Here is a 21,859-nt window from a genome sequence, read left to right on the forward strand (position 1 = left end):
AAATGACCACCAGAAAAAATACCCCTCGGGTATAAATGGTAACAATCATACTAAAGAGACATCTAAGTACCTTTTGTGGCCACAAGCCACTTCAGAAACAAACCACTATTTATTATGCAAGGTCACCAAACCCTGCACTACACTATTCTTGAATGGTGGTCATAGATTATTGGTCTAGGAACAATCAAGTGACATCAGACAGCCATTTGTAAACTTGCAAGTGTTCTATAAGTTGGTGTGACACAAAAGTTTTGTGGAATTGTGCTTCCTTGATTGGAAGTGGATTGAAGAGTCATGGAGGTCCAAGTATAGTGAGTTCAAGGGAATTTGGGGATTATCAAGGAAAAAGATGAGGCCACAGGATAGCAGTATTTCACAATAAGCTATTGAATGAGCTGGGAGCTCTGGTGGTATAGTGCTTAAGGGATTTGACTGCTAACCAGAAGGCTGGTGGTTCAAACCCATCAGCCTCTCCTCAGAAGGAAGGTTGGGCAATCTACTTACATAGTGATACTGTCTTGGAAACCCAAGGAGGGGTCACAATGAACTGACACGATGACATCCAACATGCAGAAAGTGGTTTGCATAGTAGGAGGTCTTCCAGAGACAAGTGGTGCAGGATTCTACCAGAAAGGTAAGAGGGAAAGGAAATCTCTGGGGAAGAAGAAAGAAAAAGGGAGAGGTGCTCCTTGTGCCTAAGGGATACCCCTTTGCAGCAAGGTGAAGTTGGGGAACTCTGAGCAGCAGTAGCCGTTTGTGGTGTTTATAACTAGAGGATTTCATCATATCTAGGGCTAGCAGATGTTAGGCACAGTTCCATGGAGTATATAAAACAGGTAGGCTTTAAGCGGCTAAATATCTTCTTACTTGGGTCATTTGATGTATAAAAATTTGAATTTGATACAGGCAGGCTTTTTGAGCTAATAAGCCCCACCTGTTATGGAGAAATAAAGAACCTGGGCCAACCTTGGTTCATTTATTTAACATCAAGTTTGGATTACACTTTCTACTATTGGAACCTTGAGTGTGATCCTTGGACCAGTGGCAAAGCAGCTCTGGGAGATGGTTAAAAAAATACAACCAGACTCACTGGTATCAAATCACTTCCGATAGCAACCCCCTCTGGGTTTCCAAGGTGGCAAATCCTTATGAAACTAGATTGCCCAGTCTTCCTTCTGCAGAGTGTCTGGTGGGTTTGAACTACCAAACTTCAGGTTAGTAGTCAAATGCCTTAGGCACTTCACCACCAGAGATCCTTGGGAGATGGTTAGACCTGTAGAATTTTCAGCCCCTACCCAGACTTACTGACTCAGAATCTGTATAGTAACACAATCCCTAAGTGATTTGTGTACTCATTAAAGATTGAAAAGGACCACGTATGGCAGTCATGAGAATGCATGTCTCAGATGTCTGACAGGAAGAGTACCTCCAGTTGTTGAACTCTAAAATCCATCAGTGTGTTGGCCCTGAAGCCAGCTTCCTGTGGGCTGCTCCCAGCCTGTGATTAGTTGTAGCAGGAGTACTATGCAAGCCCCTTCCTGAGAAATATGACTTCTCTGGAAGACAACTTCGGTTCAACTCTCTGATAACCTTGCTAAATTTCCCTTAGAACCATACTGCAGTATTGCTCCCACTCTCATTTCCTCTCTTCTTCACTAGGGTCAAATTTGTACTGTGGTCCAATGGCTCTCCCAGCCTATCCCAGAACCCTTACTATTTCTCTCTCAGACATTTTCCCTCAATAAATTGCTTATGCTTTTAATCTGTGTAAGAATCTGCTTTTCAAAAAACTTGCATTAACCCACCACCTATGCCATTTAGAGTGGCAGCTTCAGATATGCACAAAATGACAAAACTGACACAAACAAACTGGTTGGAGTTTCAATGACAGTTTCATCCATCTCATTCTGAGGCTATGCTTCAAGATTCAATGTCAGATAGGTGTTGGACCTACAGTGACCACGAGGTGATAAAATAATTCAGATATAATTCAAAGTGATAAAAAATGGTCAGCTTGCCAATGCTGGGATCTAATTTTTGTTTGACTTAATTGTATTTGTATTATATCAAGTCATTTTAGGTAAAGTTAGTCTCCTTGTTCAATGGACAGATGTTGGAATTGATACTATCATTTTGAGAAAGTTCATAAAAAAAATAATCAACCTACATGGGTTACATGGGAGGGAAAAGATCCAACACCAACCTGGAACCTAATACCTCAACATTTTAAAAAAGAGTTGAGAGGTAGTGGTTGGCCCTCAGACTTTTGCTGTTGTTAGGTGCACTCAAGATGGTTCTGACTCATAGTGACCCTATGTACAACAGAAAGAAACACTGTCCAGGCCTTCACTATCCTCACAATCATTGCTCTTTTCAAGCCCATTTTTGCAACCACTGTGTCAGTCCATCTCATTGACAGTCTTCCTGTTTTTTTTCTCTGATCCTCTACTTTACCAAGCATGATGTCCTTCTCTAGGGACTGGTTCCTCCTGAGAACATGACCAAAGTATGAGAGATGAAGCCTGGCTATTCTCATTTCTAAGGGGCATTCTAGCTGTACTTCTTCCAGGACAGTGTTCATTCTTCTGGAAGTCTGCTGTATATTTAATATTCTTCAGCAACACCTAATTCAAATGTATCAATTCTTCTGCAGTCTTCCTTATTCATTACCCAGCTTTTGTATGCCTCTGAGATGATTGAAAATACCATGGCTTGGGTCAGGTCCTCAAAGTGACATATTTTCTCTTTATCATTTTAAAGAGGTCTTTCAGAGCAGATTTCCCCAGCACAATCTTTCCTTTGATTTCTTGACTGCTGCTTCCATGGGTGTTGACTGTAGATCCAAGTAAAATGAAAAATTTGGGCCTTTAAAGGTGACAGTCACTGCACTAGGAAAATCAACAACATGAACTCAGTTACTCTTCTCTGCATTATATAAGTAGGTGTCATCTCCATTAATAGAGGAGAAAACTAGAGTTCAAAGAAGTTATGTAACTTGATCAAAATTTACTTATCAAAAATGTAAGTAATTGGGAATTTGAAACCACCAGTTGTTACACTCAATGAGTGTTATCTTTATTACTCTCTGGCTGTCTCACTTAATAGTCCACCCATGAGAAAGGCACAAATATAAAATTATATAACTATAGCATCTGTCTGTATGTTGTTGTTGTTATTTGCCATCGAGTCGGCCCCAACTCCTAGTGACCCCTCCTTGGATTTCCGAGACAGTTATCACTACAGAAGTAGGATTGCCCAACCTTCCTTCCGAGGAGTGGCTGGTGGGTTTGAACCACCAGCCTCCTGGTTAGAAGTCAAGTGCCTTAGGTACTATGCTACCAGAGCTCCTATCTACCTGTATAGCAATGTAGAATTTTAAAATACATTCACATGTCTCTGTCCTCCAATACACAGGATTCTTGTTAGTGCTGACTGGGAATGTGGATGACTCTGTTTTTCAAACATGACCCAAGGACTGGAACAAAGTGGTGGCAACTGGGAAGAGGCATGGAGGGATACTTTTGGAGGAATGATGTTTTATATATTCATTGGGGTGATAGAAATGTTATTTTTTTTGATTGGGTATTGGTTACATGAATGCATATAAATGACAAAACTCTGTACTGTACACTTATGAATACATTTTTATATAGAAATTAAATCTCAATAAAGTTGATTTTAAGAAGTTAAAAAAAAAGTCCCGCAGTTATAATAATCGTGTGCTCACAGAGTATAATATATCTTCTTCCTGTTGGGTATTTCTCTGTAAGCAAAAATGATAGAATAAAGATTTTGCTTTGAATCATGAAATTTTGCCTGCTGCTTCTTTGGAAATACATGTTCACAGCTTGTTATCATATAATATATGTAATATGAAATAATAACTATTATCTTCTAACAATATACAAGGAAATTATTTTTTTTGCAATTACACTGCACTTCATATATAAACATATACTGTTCATATGGATTTATGCAGTACTAGGAGCTCTGGTAGGAGCTCTGGTAGCTTAGTGCCTAAGGCACTTGACTGCTGACCAGAAGGCTGGCGGTTCAAACCCACCAGCCCCTCTTCGGAAGGAAGGTTGGGCAATCTACTTCCATAATGATACCACCTCGGAAACCCAAGGAGGGGTTGCTATGAGTGGGTCTGACTCAATGGCACATAACAACAACAACAATGTAAGAATATCATGGGAGCTCTGGTGGTGTAATGCCAAAGGCAGTTGACTGCTAACCAGAGGCTGGCAGTTCAAATCCACCAGCCACTTGTTGGAAGGAAGGTTGGGCAATCTATTTCCATAGTGATATCACCACAGAAACTCAAGGAGGGGTCACTATGAGTTGGATCCTACTCGACGGCAGTGTGTTCGGTTTTATAAGAATATCATGAATTCAATTCACCAACCTGAAAATAAATATGATAAGCCATGGCCATGGAGTCAGAACTGGCCAAAAGTGTCAATCAGTGTAAGGATAATTTGAGGACAAGGTAAATTTAGCACTGGATTAATCAGAATGAGGATTGTCCCAATGACTCAGAATTTCAATTCATTTAAATTAATCTAATATTCATGAAATCATGAACATTTCAGCTCTTCAAAGTTAGTTGGTTTCATCATATTTTAGTCTTCAAAACTCAAAATCACTGCCAGTTAGTCTTTTCTGACATGTAGCAACACCCATTGGGTTTCTGAGGCTGTAAATCTTCATGGAAGTGGATAATCCCATCTTCCTTCTTTGGGGCAGCTGGTGGGTTTGAATCATAGACCTTCTGGTTAGCAGCCAAACGCTTTATCCACTATGCCACCAGAGCTCCTTAGTTTAGTCTTGGACCACAAGAAAGTCAGCTTCAAGGACTAAGTTTAGCAAGAAGTTAGGTTGTTTTCATTTTGTCCTTGAGATTTCAATGAAATTAGCATACTCCTATTTAAATTTCAGAGTTGCTTCTTTCCTTTCTCTCTCTCTTTACACATTGCACATACAAAAATTTAATTATTTATGTCTCACAGTGAACTTTTAAGCTGACTTAGTAAGAAAATTGCTGAAGTCCAAAATTGTTATGATGAAAGAACATTAATGTTGGAAGAATAATAAATCCAAAGCTCCTATCCTTAAAGCTAATAACTTCATCACCATTAGTTTTACTATCGCATATCTTTTCATATTTTGCTTAAGACATTTCACTATGGATCATTTATTGGTTTATGGGTTTCTTGTACTTACACAACAACAATACTCACTGCCATTGAGTCCTGTATTTCGGTTTAGGTTAATCACCAAAATTGACAAATAAACTAGTGTTTACTTAGCTTGTGTATGGATCACACACACACACACACAACTCACTGCCATTGAGTTACTTCTGACTCGTAGCAACCCCCAATGGGTTTCCAAGGCTGTAAATATTTATAGGAGCAGACTGCTCTATCTTTCTTCTATGGAGAGGCTAGTGGATTTGAACCACTGACCTTCTGTTTAGCAGCCAAACGCCTTAACCACTAGTCCACCTGAGCTCCTTGCATTGATCATCAGTGCCCACTTAATCCTTTCTGGTTTATATTACTCAATTCATTAGCCAGACCACAGCCATAGAGCACTTCCAGTTGCATTCAGGGGAAGTACTACTTAGATTTCTATAACTTCCCTCACAATTAACCACTGAATTTAATTTACCTCTGCTCTTCTGTCTCTTCAGAAATGGTAATTGCCTTGCTAACCCACAATTAGAGTAGTGAATCATAGGCAATTTTGTTGAGGAAATTTTGAATTAAATAAAAATTACTAGAGTGATTCCTGTAAGTACAATCATATTGGAAATGTATCAGTGATTCCTTTGTGGGAGGAGTGATTGTAGTTGTAGGAGTTTCATTTTACTATGAGGTAAATTTTCCATGCCTGAAGCAATCATCAGATCACTCTAGACCTCCACATTTAGCCCCTCTCCTATAAGAAGCCCCAAATTTCCCATTAGTTCTTGATAGGTGTTCCATAGATGCTTGTGAACCAGACTCTCAATGACAATAACAACACTGGAGATTCACATCCTCCTTGTTTGTGTCCTGTGCACAGGAAACTACTAAGGGAGCCTCAGTATTGTCTCCACTCATGGTCATGGTGACAACGTTTATACCCATGTGAAGTGTACAGTCTGATTCACATCCTCTAAAGCCAGAACACTAAGGGATTTCTGGTAGAAGTGGGGAATATAACCTTATTTATTTTCTTAACTTGGTGTAGCTCACCCTTATGTAGCTCCTGAGATAATTCTGATCTCTCCTAGAGTTTCAAAAGGCTATCATGAAGATAATTTTTTCAGGTTATAATGCTCACTTCTCTCCATTCTTAACTCACTAGTCCAAGTAGTCAATTCCCACTTTTCTGCTTTTTCCTTTTTTGTGTCTGATTGAGGGAAGGATCTTCATAGGTTCTACAACATAAACTAATGAAGTCCACTTCCTTCCTTCTACTTCTGATATCAACACCTCCATACATACACACACACACACACACACACACACAAACAGCCCAAACCAAACTCACTACCATTGAGTCGAATCTGACTCACAGCAACCTCCATTGGGTTTCCAAGGCAGTAAATCTTTATGGAAGAGGATTGCCCCGTCTTCATTCCATGGACCAGCTGGTGGGTTTGAACCACTGATCTTCTGGTTAGCAGTCTTATATAGATGTGTGTGTGTGTGTATACATATGTATATGTGTGTATATATATATGTGTGTGTGTGTGTGTATATATATATATATATCTGTTGTTGTTGTTGTTATGTGCCATTGAGTCAGACCCGACTCATAGCGACCCCCCCTTGGGTTTCTGAGGCAGTATTACTATGGAAGTAGATTGCCCCATCTTCCTTCTGAGGAGTGGCTGGGGGGGTTGAACCACCAGCCTTCTGGTTATCAGTCAAATGCCTTAGGCACTATGCTACCAGAGCTCCTATATATGTGTGTGTGTGTGTGTGTATGTGTGTGTGTGTGTACAGGGAAAAGTTACTGCACTTCCAACTCTGGAAACTCTGAAGGTTAGTTTGGCCTTGATGGGACAACTTGTTCTAAATTATTCCATTTAAGAAAACATACAGGATTATTGGTTTGATGCTTTAACATAATAGGAAGCTGAGTCTTAGAGAGACATAGCCAATATCTCAGAACTACTTGGCTATGAAATCAATTCAAATTGTCTGAGTTAAGATAATATATTTTACACATAGAAAATGTTTCACTGTTCTTTTAGAGAGATGCACTTACTGAATTTAATGGCCTTAGCCAAAACCAAACCCACTGCCATCAAGTTGATTCCAAGTCACAGCCACCCTATAGGATAGGGTTTTCCAGGCTATAAATCTTTACAGGTACAGATGGTTTCATCTTTTCTCCACAGAGAGGCTTGTGGTTTCAAACCCCCAAACTTTTCTTTCTGTGCCTAAAACAATGCCTTGGCACATAAGAAGTAGTGCTCAAAAAAAAAAAAAAAAATGCTTAGGTCTGTTAGAGACTGCTGGAACCCCCAAGACTATGGCCCTTAGTCACTCTTTAAGCCTGGAACTGAATTGTGGCTTAACTTTTACCCAAACAATATACAGGTATATAAGGTGAATAGTAACACCGGGGAGGTACACATTCCTTAGAATAATCAACAATTAGAGATCAGAAAAGCATCATTTTTCCAGAAACAATGTTCAGAAGGCAGGGATGAATAGGCAAGAAGGAAGAATGGAAATGCTAAACCCAGGGAAGAAGTGGGACGAGTGTTAATACACTGGGAGGATTGCAATCCACTGTGTGAAACAAAGTGTATATGAATTGTTGAATGGAAAACTGAAAACAAACAAACAAACAAAAAGATGCTTGTTGAACAAAGTAAAAGGGGTTTATTAATCTATTTATTTTATTTCATATTTATCAGAAAAAAAATGAACAAATTGCAAACAATATTAGTTTTTATACTATAATTTTATATATGGCTAAGTTCTTTATCTCTTAGATAATTCAAATTGCAATGGTAGTAAGGGCAGTTTATTGTGGTACAGTAAGTCCAATTGCATTGCACAAGAGGTATATTATCATTGAAACTAAGCTCTGTACAGGAAGGTTACATTTCATTTCATCTTGTTGGAAAATAGTCTGTTAAGATCTCTGAGTATCAAAAGGAAACCAGTTCTCCATGACAACAAATATTAGTATACTCTCTTAAAGTTGCACATTTGTGATTTTAAAAATGGGAGCCAATGAAGGAGCCATGAAACTTTTCTGTTATTTTATCATGCCTTTATTTCATAAGGATAATTTTAGTCAATAGTCTCTAGTAAATAGAATTAAGCTGTCCAATTGTTAGGGATTTTTAAAGGCGTGAATTATTTTCTCCATGAAGAAAGAGAAATTCTTCATTTGCTGTATTTGCTATATTCTATCACAGACAAATTATGCACAATTGCTACATTTGGAAGTGGCTTTAACCTCAAAAGAAGCCTTGGTGGCACAGTGGTTAGAGTGTTTGGCTGGTAACCGAAAGATGGGCAGTTTGAACTCATCAGCTGCTCCATGGGAGAAAGATGTAGCTGTCTGCTTCCATAAAGATTATAGTCTTGGAAACACTATGGGGCAGTTATACTCTGTCCTTTATGGTTGCTGTGAATTAGACCTGACTTGATAACAGTGGGTTTGGTTTATTCTAGCCTCAAAACAAGGAAATTTGTCTAAAAAACAACCATGGCTAATAATATGGAGTTAGAGGACATCTACAAATTTTAACACCAGATTGGAAAAATTAGGTCTACATTAACTTTTTTTTAAAGATTTAAGATTTTTTTGAAAGAAAAATAAGCATCTAAATGGTTATTTGACCATCACTGTTAAAATGTTAATTAACAGATATTTACCTTCTTTAACAAGCAGAATGATGCTTAAGGTGAGAGCTAATATATGTGTGTGTTTGTGTATATTCATGTGGAAAGCGTAAATGGGCATTCCAGAACACTTAATTGTACTCATAAGGAACCTGTACACAGACCAGAGGCTGTGATTTGAATAGAACAAGGGGATACTGCATGGTTTAAAATCAAGAAGGGAGTGTGTATGCTGAGCAAATAATCCAAGATGCTGGATTATATAAAGAAGAACACAGCATCAGGATTGGAACGCACTGCCATCAAGTCACATCCAACTCAGCGACCCCTCCTTGGGTTTCCGAGGTGGTATCACTATGGAAGTAGATTGCCCAATCTTCCTTCCCAGGAGTGTCCGGTGGGTATGAACCACCAGCCTTCTGGTTAGCAGTCAAATGCCTTAGGCACTATGCCACCAGAGCAGAGTGCCTAATGAAAATTATAACCTTTCTCTGAAGAAAAGCAATGGCCATACAAACAATCGTATATAGTTTTGCCTACAATTTCAGGTGATCTTCAGCAGGATACATGGATAGGATTATTGGAATTACTCAAGGGCAAACATTAAATGTATTAATTTCTATACTCCCAAAACCAGGCACTCAAATGACTCTGGATAAATTTAAAAAGATAGTAATTACTGAGAAGTCTCAACTTCATGAAAAGGAATTCAAACCATTTGTTAAACTGCCCCTACTCTCAGGGTCCTTATAAGTAATTATCATTTTAGAAAGCTTTCAATTATAAGAGTTTAGCTTATTAATAACGGAATCATAGATTTATCCTGACAAAAGACATTGACTCCATGCTTTTTAAATAGTGCAGTTGAAACTAGTAGCTGTTAATATGATCATTATAGTTGGTGATAACTTGAAAGAGCTGACCTTGTGGCATAAATTGAGTTTTACAAAATATGACCATATATTTGGGAATGTATGAAAAGCCACAAAAAAGAAAAAAAAGGAAGAAGAAGACTCAAAAGAGGCAGGAAATGGACATTTCTATGAGAAGGAACAAAATTTTGGCTTGAATTCCAGTTTAACATATCTAGATTTAAGTTTATCTTTAAAATGTGGAAGAAGAAGGTTTTAGATTAGCCAGTGTGGAAAGCACATTAATATGCTTGTCAGGAAACCATGTTCTAGCCCTAAACTGTCACTCTTTGGCTATAGAAGGAGACCTTAGGTAAACCACTTAACAGCTTTGTGTCTGGAATCTATCCATCACTTGCAAAATGAGAGGGTTCATTAACTGAACTTGAAAGCCTTTGGCAGCTTTAGAATTTTAACTTTCTTTGAAACAGAATTTCAAAGGATGGCTCACAATTATAACTCAGTAATTCCAAATTTTTCCTGCTTAAACTTTTCTGACTCTGATTTGGAGCATATTATGTTTGAAAAAATAAAGTGTCAAGAAGATAAAGATGGAATAATTAAGTCAAAATTGAAATGTGATTTCCTAGAAAACAAACCATTGTTTTTAATATTTTAATAGGGAAAATGAAGTGAAAAAACAAAATTAATAAATGAATGCAATGGTCTTACAAAGCAGTTGAACTTTAATTTGTTAGTTTTATCAGAAAATACCATTAAAAGTAGAGAGGCATATATATTTATCCAACTCCAACTCTCATAGATACCTTGGAGCAGAATTTCTTTGTTCTGAAAACAATCATTGGAATAGCCCACTTTAGTTAAATATTAAGGAACTCTGGTAGCACCTTAGCTCAAGTACATGTCTGTTAACCTAAAAGTCAGCAGTTGGAATCCACAAGCCACTCCCTAGGAGAAAAATGTAGCAGTCTGCTTCCTTAAAGATTCAGCCTTGGATACCACATGGGCAGTTCTTTCTATTCTACTGGATTGCTATGAGTCAGAATCAACTCAACAGCAATGGGTAAAAAATATAGTTCAATATTCTCCCACTTTTCAGAACACTTTAGGATAAGGAACATTTGGAGAGGTTAGTAGTCAGATATGTGTTGGAATCTGTAGGCAGGCTCCTATATCAATCAATGAGTAGTTAATGAAAGATGACATTCGGACCTTCGAAAGTATTAACTTATTCTAAAGTCTCATCCAACATATCTGTTGGGGTTATGTGAATTTTATCCTTGGGAGTGGGTATGTATATAGATAAAAACATTTTGCTGAAGGCTAGGGGAGTAAACCCTAGAATAAATTCCTCTGGATTTTGGAATTAGTATGGGCAAAGGATTGAGGGATGTAAGATCTAACTTTCTAAGAATACTTATCATTTTACAAGTGAATAAAATAGTTATGATAGTCAGGTATCAGTAGACAACAGCTTGTAAGAAAGACTAAGGAAGGAAGGAGGGCATGTCAGCAGGCAGGCAGGTAGGCTATGGGTCTATCATCTTATTGTCTAGCTAGATATTTCCTGGGTGTTATTTAATTTGAAGTGGTATATCACTTGGACAGTTATTATATATTTTCTCTAAGTAATAATAAACAGAAAATATTAAAAATTGCTTGAATTAATTAATACACAATAGTCTGGTGGATTGTGGTTAAAGCATTCAGCTGCTAACCTAAAGGTCAGTGGTTCGAACCCACCAGCTGCTCTGTGGGAGAAAGATGAGGCTTGGTGCTTCTATAAAGAATTACAGCCTTGAACGCCCTATGGGAACAGTTCTATTCTGTCCTAAAGGGTTGCTGTGGGCCTGAATCAACTGGATGGCAGTGGGTTTGCTTTTTGGTTTTTGGTACTTAGCACTGTGGTAAAGATTCTATTTACCATATAGATTAGTACCAAAAACCAAAACCAAACTGAGTGCCATCTAGTCATTTCCGACTCATAGCAACCCCCCTCCCTTGGATTTCCGAGGGGTATCTCTATGGAAGTAGACTGCCAATATTCCTTCCAGAGAGTGGCTGGTGGGTTTGACTGTCAGCCTTCTGGTGAGCAGTCATGCCTTAGACACTACACCACCAGAGCTCAGACAAGCAATAATTACAGTGTTGTGTGATAAGTGTAAGAGATTAAGAGGATCCCAGTATTCCATCAAAAAATGTGGTCTGGAATGCAGATGGTGGTCAGGGCAGAATTCTTGGAGGAGATAACACCAAACATCATCTTAAATTACAAATAGGAGTTACACAGGTAGAAAATAGAACAAAGGATTGGGCACGCAGGATGAGGAAAACAAACTACACTATGTCTATAAAAGAAAGGAAGTTTGAGTATAATTTCAGATGACTTGGGGAAGTGTGCCCACAGAGGCATAACATCAGATCAGAACAGGCCATTGTTACAAAGCTATAGAGTTTAAACTTTCTCTTGATATAATAAATGATAGCCATACAAAGTATTATGGAAGTAAAATATAGCTCAATATGTGAAATGTATATATAAAGTGGTAAAAAACATAATAATAATAATGGGGTAAGAGTAAGGGTTGGTGGACAGGGTGGTCAGGTGGTATTCAACATATGCTTCTGAGATATATCAGATGAGCATTTTGTTTGGCATTTTGTTTTAGATCCTGAAAAAGCTCATGGAAATAAAAAGGTAAAGTGTACTCTTTGTCCACACATCATGTGATCACAAGTCATTTCTGATTAGGACACAGGGTAAAAAGAAACTCCAATGTACAAGAGCTCAGTTAAATAATACCCTCATTTTTTTTTTTTTCTGAACTTGAACCTCAGAAATGAACATTTATTTTTTATTTCTTGTTTTCAGAAAACTGACAAGAAAAAAAAATTAATTTTAAAAGCAGTAAGTTCCAAGGAATATCTAATAGTTGATACAGCATATTTGCCTATATCTTATGAATCTTTATGTCTTTTTTATCTTGGGTATAAAAATAATGATGTTAAGGAAATAGAAGGGGTGTAATTATCAGAGAATCCATGATTTATTTCATTCAGCATGCCATATAGTATTTAATATGACTATAAAGTAGACTAATAGTTTTAAATATATTTTCAACAGCAAAGATTAAATGGGTCACTATATGTTAACTAAAGATTTAAAATTTAATCATGAATGTCCTGTCTTCATGCATCCTGATTAATCAAGAGGTAGAAAGAACGATTTCTCTTGGGAAAATGACATGACGTTGTTCAATTTATTTACTAGCAACAATTTATGTTTAAAAACTTTATGCATCAAATTTAATTACTTAGCAGATGATTGCATATAAAAATGGGTAAAGTCCATGAAATGTGAACATTTAAGCTAAACTGTTTATTACTATTTTCCAAACGATGCTGAGGGTACAGTGATAATAGGTGTATTTTCCCTCAGTGTCAACATAACTCTTAACTATGTCTGATTAAAATGGAAAAAATAAAAAAGAAAAGAGAGGGAGAAAGTAGGAGCAGGAGATAACACATTCCCATTGTGTTACTATTCTCTCATCTGTCTCTTAGAAGATGTCAGGCTTGAGAGGTTGTCAGCACCTTGGCTCATATCTATGACACTCTGTTTCTCTCCCCTCCATAAACCAAAGGTAAAATTGGACTCATGAGCATGAGTTAGATTTTTATTTGAAGATGATAATGGATTTTTCTTGTGGTGGAAGTTGCAAGTTGTTGAGGGACCTCATCTGTCTTACTATTGAAGTATGTGAAGTGGCGATAGCAGGCAGGGAGCAGGAGGAGGCAGCTATGAGGACACATAAGGCAGATATAGCTTCATCATGGTTTATTAGCCTCAGAATGTTTTCTAATTACATATAATAAAATTAATCTGCTGCTGACAGTAAGCCTGTATTTTTGTAGCTAAAATAATAAGACCATTTTATATTGTGAAAGAGAAAGCAATTGTTAACACTATAAAGAAAAAACTTCAGAAAGTTTTGTTCCTAATTTCCTGTAAATTTCTTTCCAAAAAGGCAAGAATAATTGAAGGAATATCATGGATACAATATGAAAACAACAGTAAAGAAATGATGTCCTCTCCCAATTCTTTTTCCTTAATTTAGTGCCACAAAACAAAAACAAACAAACAAAAAAACCCACCAAACTCACTGCCATCAAGTTGATTTCGACTCATAGCAATCCCCATTGGGTTTCCAAGGTTGTAAATCTTTATGGAAATAGATTGCCCCATCTTCCTTCAACAGATTAGCTGGTGGGTTTAAACCATTGACCTTCTGGTTAGAAGCCAAATGCCTTATTCACTATGCCACCAGTATTTATTACCACAGTATCTAAAACTGAATCATTTTAGGTTCTAACACTGTGTCAGACACCAATGCTCTAGATCCATCATCTAACTTAAATTTGTCAAGATTCCTGAAAAGTAGCCATTGTTACTACCTCTTCATTACTTCCCTTGAATCAGGATTTTTTTTTTTTTTTTTCATCAAGCAAGTTACACTTGGTATATGAAAATATTATACCTGCCAGACACTCAAACTATAGTATTATGTTTCAATTCAGCCAATTTCTTCCTTAGAGTTGGTTTAGTTAAGGATACACAAGGTCTAGGTGGATAGATGTGGGAAGGGGCATTGATAAGTCTAAGTAGGAGAAAGCAGGTAAGAGTTTCCTAAAAGGCACATGAAGATAATGGGTGGGGACACTGAAACTTGAAAAATAGGTGTAAGATGAAAGGAAAAGAGTTTCTCAAACTACATTCACCATTTTGCTGTTAGCCAATTCTACTTAACGTGGGCTGGAATATATTCTGAAAGTGGGTAGAGGATGTCTCATTTCCCCTCCTTTGCACTGCTCAGTATGTGCTTATATATCCTAAAAGAGCAGATAAAGAGTTCAGGGTTAAATGTAAAACGGTGAAGGGTGGATAAAGTTGAAAATAGAACTAAACAAGCCATTGTTCTTTCTTCCTTCTTGAGATCCAAAGATTAGCTCAGAGCAAGACCGGATAAAAACACAAACCAAGAAGTACTCAAAAAAAAAGGACTTCCAGTAAGATGGAGGAATAGGCAGACAAGAGATCCAGACCCTCCTCAACAAAGAAAAGAGAAACCAATTGAGAGAGATACAGAAGATAATCCTGGAGCTCTGAGCTTTGAAAGGAACTATACAGAAGTGGATTAGGCACCAACTAGCAGAAAAAACCTGAACAAAAACAGGACCTAAGAATATACTTTGTTTGCCAAGGATTCCAGGGACATACAGAAGGCTGACAACAGGAAAGAAGACAAGTAGTCAGTGTATAAGTGCTTCCAACTTGTGAACAGAGGAGCATACTACAGTACCCTGTTTATGTAGATAACATACAAACAAAACAAAGAAAATGAAAATCATAGGCAAGTCACTCCAACCTACTAATTAAATATAAACACAAAAACATCAAAATGCCTCAGAGAAAATAGAGCATCACAGTTCACATACAGAAGCAAGATAAAGCAGGAGAAACAACAGACCAGGATACAGACCCAAAACACAACCCTGAGGAAGACACAACATTGGAACCCCCTGATAAGGAACTCAATGAATTACATTTAAGTATCTTCAACAAACTGAGAGGCAGATCAAGGAAAACACTGACAAAATTGAGGAAAACCCTAGATCAATTTTGAAAGACAATACAAGAACAAAATGACAAAATAAATGAAAAATTAGAAATGATACAAAATCTACAGACAGAAAATCAATACTAAATTTTTTGGAAATAGATAAGATACTGACTGGGCAAAGGAGTAGAATTGAATCAATGGAAGACAGAATTAGTGAGATTGAAGACAAATACCTGAATACATCTTTGGAAAGGGAAAAATCAGAAAAAAGATCAAAACAAAAATGAAGAAAGCCTACAGTTCATGTGGGATATCATCAAAAGGAATAACCTATGTGTAATCAGAATTCCAGAATAGGAAGAGACAAATAAAACCACAGAGAAAACTGTTGAAGATTTGTTGGAAGAGAACTTTCCTGGTATGTTGAAAGATGAGAATATATCCATTCAGAAAATCCAGTGAACCCCAAACAGGATAGATCCCCCCAAAAAATCATCAAGACATATCATCATCAAACTCACCAAAACCAAAGACAAAGAATTGTGAAAGCAACATGGGAAAAATTAAAAGTTGCCTACAAGGGGCAACCGATAGGACTAAACTTGGATTTCTTGCAGAAACCATGCAGGCAAGAAGACAATAGGATGGTATATATAAAACTCTGAAAGAGAAAAATTTTCAACCAAGAGTTATGTACCCAGCAAAATTATCCCTTAAGTATGATGGTGAAATTAGGACATTTCCAGATAAGCAGAAATTAAAGGAATGTTTTAAAACCAGACCAACCTTACAAGAGATGTTAAAAGGAGCCCTTTGGACAGAGAAGCAACAACAGCAAACAACAACTGACCATTAACACACATGATGACATAACCCAGCTATGGAAGTATCCAAAGTAAATACACCTACAAGATTGTAAACAGGGAACCAGAGAAATCAGTTGACCAATGAGGACAACTACAAATGAAAAAAGGGGAAAAAAAAACGTGTAGTTACAGAACTTGTAGATGGTAGGGAAGTCAAAACAACTACAAGATAGAACTGACTGTTCTAAACTTGGGAAGAAAACTATAAATCACAGGGTCACCTCAAAGAAAAATGATAAACCTTCATATCAAAATGAGAAAGAGGACCAGCACAAATATTTAGCAACTACCAAAACAAGCAACAAAGGAAGTGATAACATGATTCATAAACAAAATGAGCTCAGCATAGAAAATTATATGAAACAAATAAATCAACACCAGGAAAAAACACATAACAAAAATGACAGCAAAAAAAAATTCATATTTGCCAATAATTACATACCTGGCAAGGGCCTTATCTCTAAGAGTTGTAGAAAACTCCAATGGCTCAACAGCAAAGGAATTAACAATCCAATTGAAAAATGGGCAGAAGACTTGACTAGACACTTCACTAAGGAGGATATTCCAGTGGCCAGCTTCTCTTCTCCAAGAAGAGATGCTATGATCACTGGCCACCAGAGACATGCAAATCAAAACAACAATGAGATACCATCTCACCCCACCACTGATGGCAAGGTTCAACGAGACAGAAAATTACAAATGCTGGCAGGTATGTGAAGAGATTGGGACTCTCATACACTGCTGGTGGGACTGTACAGGGATAAACCACTGTGGAAAACAGTATGGCAATTCCTTAGAAAGCTGGAATTGGAGATACCATTTGACCCAACAATCCTATTATGAGGTATATATCCTAGAGAGGTGAGAGCCAGGACAGGAACAGATATATGCATACATCACAGCACTATTTTCAATAGCAACAAGATGGAAACAAACTATGTGCCCACTGGCAGAAGAGTGGATGATCAAACTATGGTACATACACACAACTGAATGCTATGAAGCACTAAAGAATAATGTAGAATCTGAAAAACACCACATAATATGGATGTACTTGAAGGACATTATGTTGAGTGAAGTAAGTCACTCACAGAAAGACAAAAATAGTATTAGTTTCTTGCTGTGGAGGGTCAAGGAAAGGTTTATACATCAAGGGAAACTTTCATTGTCTGTTGTCAGGGGTAGTGGGGAAGGGGAGGGAACACTGCAAAACAAAAAGAAATGCATTGACCCATGTCACTTTAGCATTGTGGATTTGACTGTGCATATATTTCAATAAAATACATTTAAAAAAATACTCAAGAAGATGGTGGAATAGGCAGAAAAAGTGCACTGACCCTCTTCAACAAGAAAAGGGGAACCAAATAACACAAATACAGAAGATAATCCTGGGCCCCTGATATAGAAGTGGACTAAACTCCAACTAGTAGAAGAATTTTCATGAAAAAAACAAAAAAGGAGACTATGGTCTGGCAGTGATTCGGCACAGAAAGCTTGGATATTGTCGAGTGGTGGTAGGACCTAAGAATTAACCTAAAAATTGGCCCTGCTAGCCAGGGACAACATGGAGGACTGTTCTGGTGGGTGGGAAATAAAAGGGCAAGCAGCAAAGAAGAAGGAGGGCTGAGCTGTGGACTTTTGTCTGTCCAAAGGACATAGCCATTTTGAATGTTTAAAAGTGGCTTGACCATTTTGGATATTTAAACTGACAGCGTTCTCCCAGATATCAGGGACTTAAGAACTGGCTCCTTGCCATGGACCCCAAGGACATTCTGGATCCAGATGACTTGAAAGGTGTGACATTTCTCTGTTTACTCTTATACCCCACACCCTCTTAGTGAACAAAAGTGTGGCCATCCCTCACTCCCACCCACTTTCTGGACCAGCAGAAATTCCATCCCAGTCTGTGAACTTGGACAGAGCCTGGATGCCCTGCCCTGACTCATTTTTTTTTTTTTCCTTTTTCTGTTTTGAAGTTTGTTTGTTTTTGTCTGTTTTAAAAGTACTATTATTATTATTATTATTACTTTTGTCTTTTTTACTATTATTCTTTATTCGTCTCATCCTAGGTTCTTAGTTTTCAGCTTTTTTTTTTCTTTTTCCTGTTCCTGGTTGCAATTATTATTATTATTATTATTCTTTTCCATGGTTAACCCTATTCCTTGTTTTTCTTTTGTGTTTTTCCTATATTTTACTTCATTATTCTCCCTCTCTACCTTTTTTCTCTTACTGCCCTCTCCCTATATATTGCAGGGTCTTTTTTCCTTCTTTTTCCCTTTTTTTCTTTTTTTAGTTACTGTTCATGTGATTATACGGTGCATTTTTTTGTCCATTTGCTTTTACTTTCTTGATGGTTATTCAATTGTAATTTTTGTCTGCGTGGAGTGGAAGACAGCAATGGTCCCCATCTGACATAACTACACTCACAACTCCTGCAGCTTCACTTACTAAGTGAAAGCCACCACTTCCTTCTCTACCCATAGGCCAACAATAAACAACCACCAAGAAAAGCCCAACTCACTCTTGGCTGCTCTTAACAAACAGTTAACAGAGATCTAAATACAATAATGCCAAAATGTCTTGGAGAAAACAGACCATCACAATCCACACAAAGAAGCAAGATAAACTGGTGGAAACTAGGGAGCAGGATATAGAACTAGAACACACTGCTGAGGAAGAAGCACCATTGGAACTCTCTGATACGGAATTCAAAAGAATTATATTTAGGTATCTTCAAAGGACTGAGAGACAGATCAAGGAAAACACAGACAAAATCCTAGAAGAATTTTGGAAGAAAATACCAGAACAAAATGACAAAATAAATGAAAAATTAGAAATGATTCTAAATCTACTGATAGAAATCCAGAAGATTAATACTAAATTGTCAGAATTAGATAACACATTGAAAAGGCAAAGGAGTAGAATTGATGCAATGGAAGACAGAATTAATGAGATTGAAGACAAATATCTGAATACCTCTTTGGAAAGAGATCAATCAGAAAAAAGATCAAAACAAAATGAAGGAAGCCTAAGGTTCATGTGGAATACCATCAAAAGGAATAACTTACATGTCATTGGAATTCCAGAACAGGAAGAGAAAAATAATACCACTGAAAAAATTGTCCAAGATTTGTTGGAGGAGAACTTCCCTGATATGATGAAAGTGAGAATATATCCATTCAGAAAGTCCAACAAACCCCAAACAGGATAGACCCCAAAAGAAAATCACCAAGACACATCATCATCAAAACCAAAGACAAAGAAAGAATACTGAAAGCAGCATGGGAAAAACAAAAATTACTTACAAAGGACAACCAGTAAGAATAAGCTCTGATTTCTCAGCAGAAACCATGCAAGTGAGAAGGCAATGGGATGGTACATATAAAACCCTGAAAGAGAAAAATTTTCAACAAAGAGTTACATACCTGGCAAAATTGTCCCTCAAATATGATGGTGAAATTAAGAAATTACCAGATAAGCAGGAACTAAGGGAATTTGTTAAAAACCAGACTAACCTTACAAGAGATACTAAAGGGAGTCCTTTGAACAGAGAACCAAAAATAGAAAATAACAACCAACCATTAATACACAAGATTATGTAACCCAGAAATCATAGCTATGGACCAATTTAAAGTAAAATAAGCTTATAAGATTGTAAACAGGGAGCCAGAGACATCAATTGGCAAGTGAGAACAACTACAAACCAAAAAGAGGGGAAAAATAGTGTAGTTACAGAACTGCTAAATAGTGAGGAAGTCAAGAGAGATGCAAGATGAAATGGACTATTCTAATCTTGGAGCTCTGGTAGCATAATGCCTAAGGCACTTGACTGCTAACCAGAAGGCTGGTGGTTCAAACCCACAAGCTACTCCTCAGAAGGAAGGTTGATACTGCCTCGAAAACCCAAGAAGGGATTGCTATCAGTTGAGTCTGACTTGACAGCAAATAACAACAACAATCTGGGGAGAAAATTATAAATCACAGGGTAACCTCAAAGATAATTGATAAACCTTCACATTACAATAAATAAGAGGACAAGCACAAATATTCAGCAAATACTAAAACAACAGCAACCAAGGAAATGATAACACAATTCATAAACATAATGAACCCAGAACAGAAAATAATATGGAACAAAGAAACCAGGGATACCATGCAAAAACATATAACAAAATGACAGCAACCAATTCATACTTGTCAATAATTACCCTGAATGTTAATGGATTAAATGCACCACTCAAGAGACGGAGGGTTGCAGATTGGATAAGAAAACAAAATCCATCAATATGATGTCTACAAGAGACACACCTTAGAGATAAAGACTAAAATAGACTAAAAATCAAAGGTTGGAAAAAGATACATCAAGCTACTGGCAATTGTAAAAAGGCAGAAGTGGCAATATTAATTTCTGATCAAATTGACTTTAAGACAAAAACCACCAAGAAAGGACATTATATAATGATTAAAGAATCAATTGAACATGAAGATATAATGATAATAAATATCTATGGATGCAATGAAAGAGCCCCAAAATACATAAATCAAACTTTAAAAGAGTTGAAAAGACAAATAGATGACTCCACAGTCATAGTGGGAGACTTTAATACACCACTCTCAATGAGAGATAGAACAACTGGAAAGAAACTCAACAAAGATGCAGAAGAGCTAAACAATACAATGCATCACCTTGACCTTATAGACATCTACAGGGCACTTCACCCAAAAACAGCACAATATACATTTTTTTCCAGTGCACATGGAACATTTTCTAGGACAGAGCATACGTTAGGCCATATAGAAAGCCTTAATAAATTTAAAAACATTGAAATACTGCAAAGCATTTTCTTAGATCATAATGCTATCAAATTGGAAATCAACAATAGGAAGACCAACAGAAATAGAGTAAATACATGGAAACTGAACAACACCCTCCCTAAAAAAGACTGTGTAAGAGAAGAAATAAAAATTGAAATTCAAAAATTGCTTAAATCAAATGAGAATGAAAACACAACAGAACAAAATCTTGGGGACACATAAAAACAGTGATCAAAGGCCAATTTATAGCAATAAATGAGTATATTCAAAAAGAAAAAAGAGCCAAAATCAACACTTTAAAACAACATCTCCAACAATTAGAAAAAAGAACATCAAGAAAAGCCTACAGTGACCAGAAGAAAGGAAATAATCAAGATCAGAGCAGAAATCAATGAAACAGGTAATAGAAGGGCAATAAAAAAAATCAACAAGACCAGAAGTTGGATTTTTGAAAAGATCAATAAAATTAACAATCCTCTGGCATATTTAACAAAGGGAAAGAGGGAGAAAATACAAATAACATGAATAAGAAACTAAATGGGTGACATCACAACAGAACCAACTGAAATAAAAAGGATAATATCAGGATACTATGAATTTGAAAATCCAAAAGAAATGGATAGATTTCTCAAAACACACCACTTACCTAAACTAACACAGACTGATGTGGAAAAGTTGAACAGATCCACAACAAAAGAAGAAATTGAACAGGTCATCAAAAAATTAGCAACAAAAAAAAGTCCTGGCCTAGACAGTTTCACCAGATAATTCAAACAAACATTCAGAGAAGAACTGATACTAATCCTACTCAGACTACTCCA

General features: G+C 36.9%; 1 protein-coding gene across 1 annotated transcript in view; it reads right to left on the reverse strand.

Annotated features, from left to right (window-relative positions):
- THSD7B (thrombospondin type 1 domain containing 7B) overlaps positions 1-21,859 on the reverse strand; it is a 1,104,189-nt gene that overhangs the window by 206,981 nt on the left and 875,349 nt on the right. The window lies entirely within an intron of this gene.

The sequence above is a fragment of the Orycteropus afer genome, unplaced genomic scaffold (genome assembly GCF_000298275.1).
Source record: "Orycteropus afer afer isolate SDZICR_OR568_19922 unplaced genomic scaffold, OryAfe1.0 scaffold00342, whole genome shotgun sequence".
Taxonomy (NCBI): Eukaryota; Metazoa; Chordata; class Mammalia; order Tubulidentata; family Orycteropodidae; genus Orycteropus; species Orycteropus afer.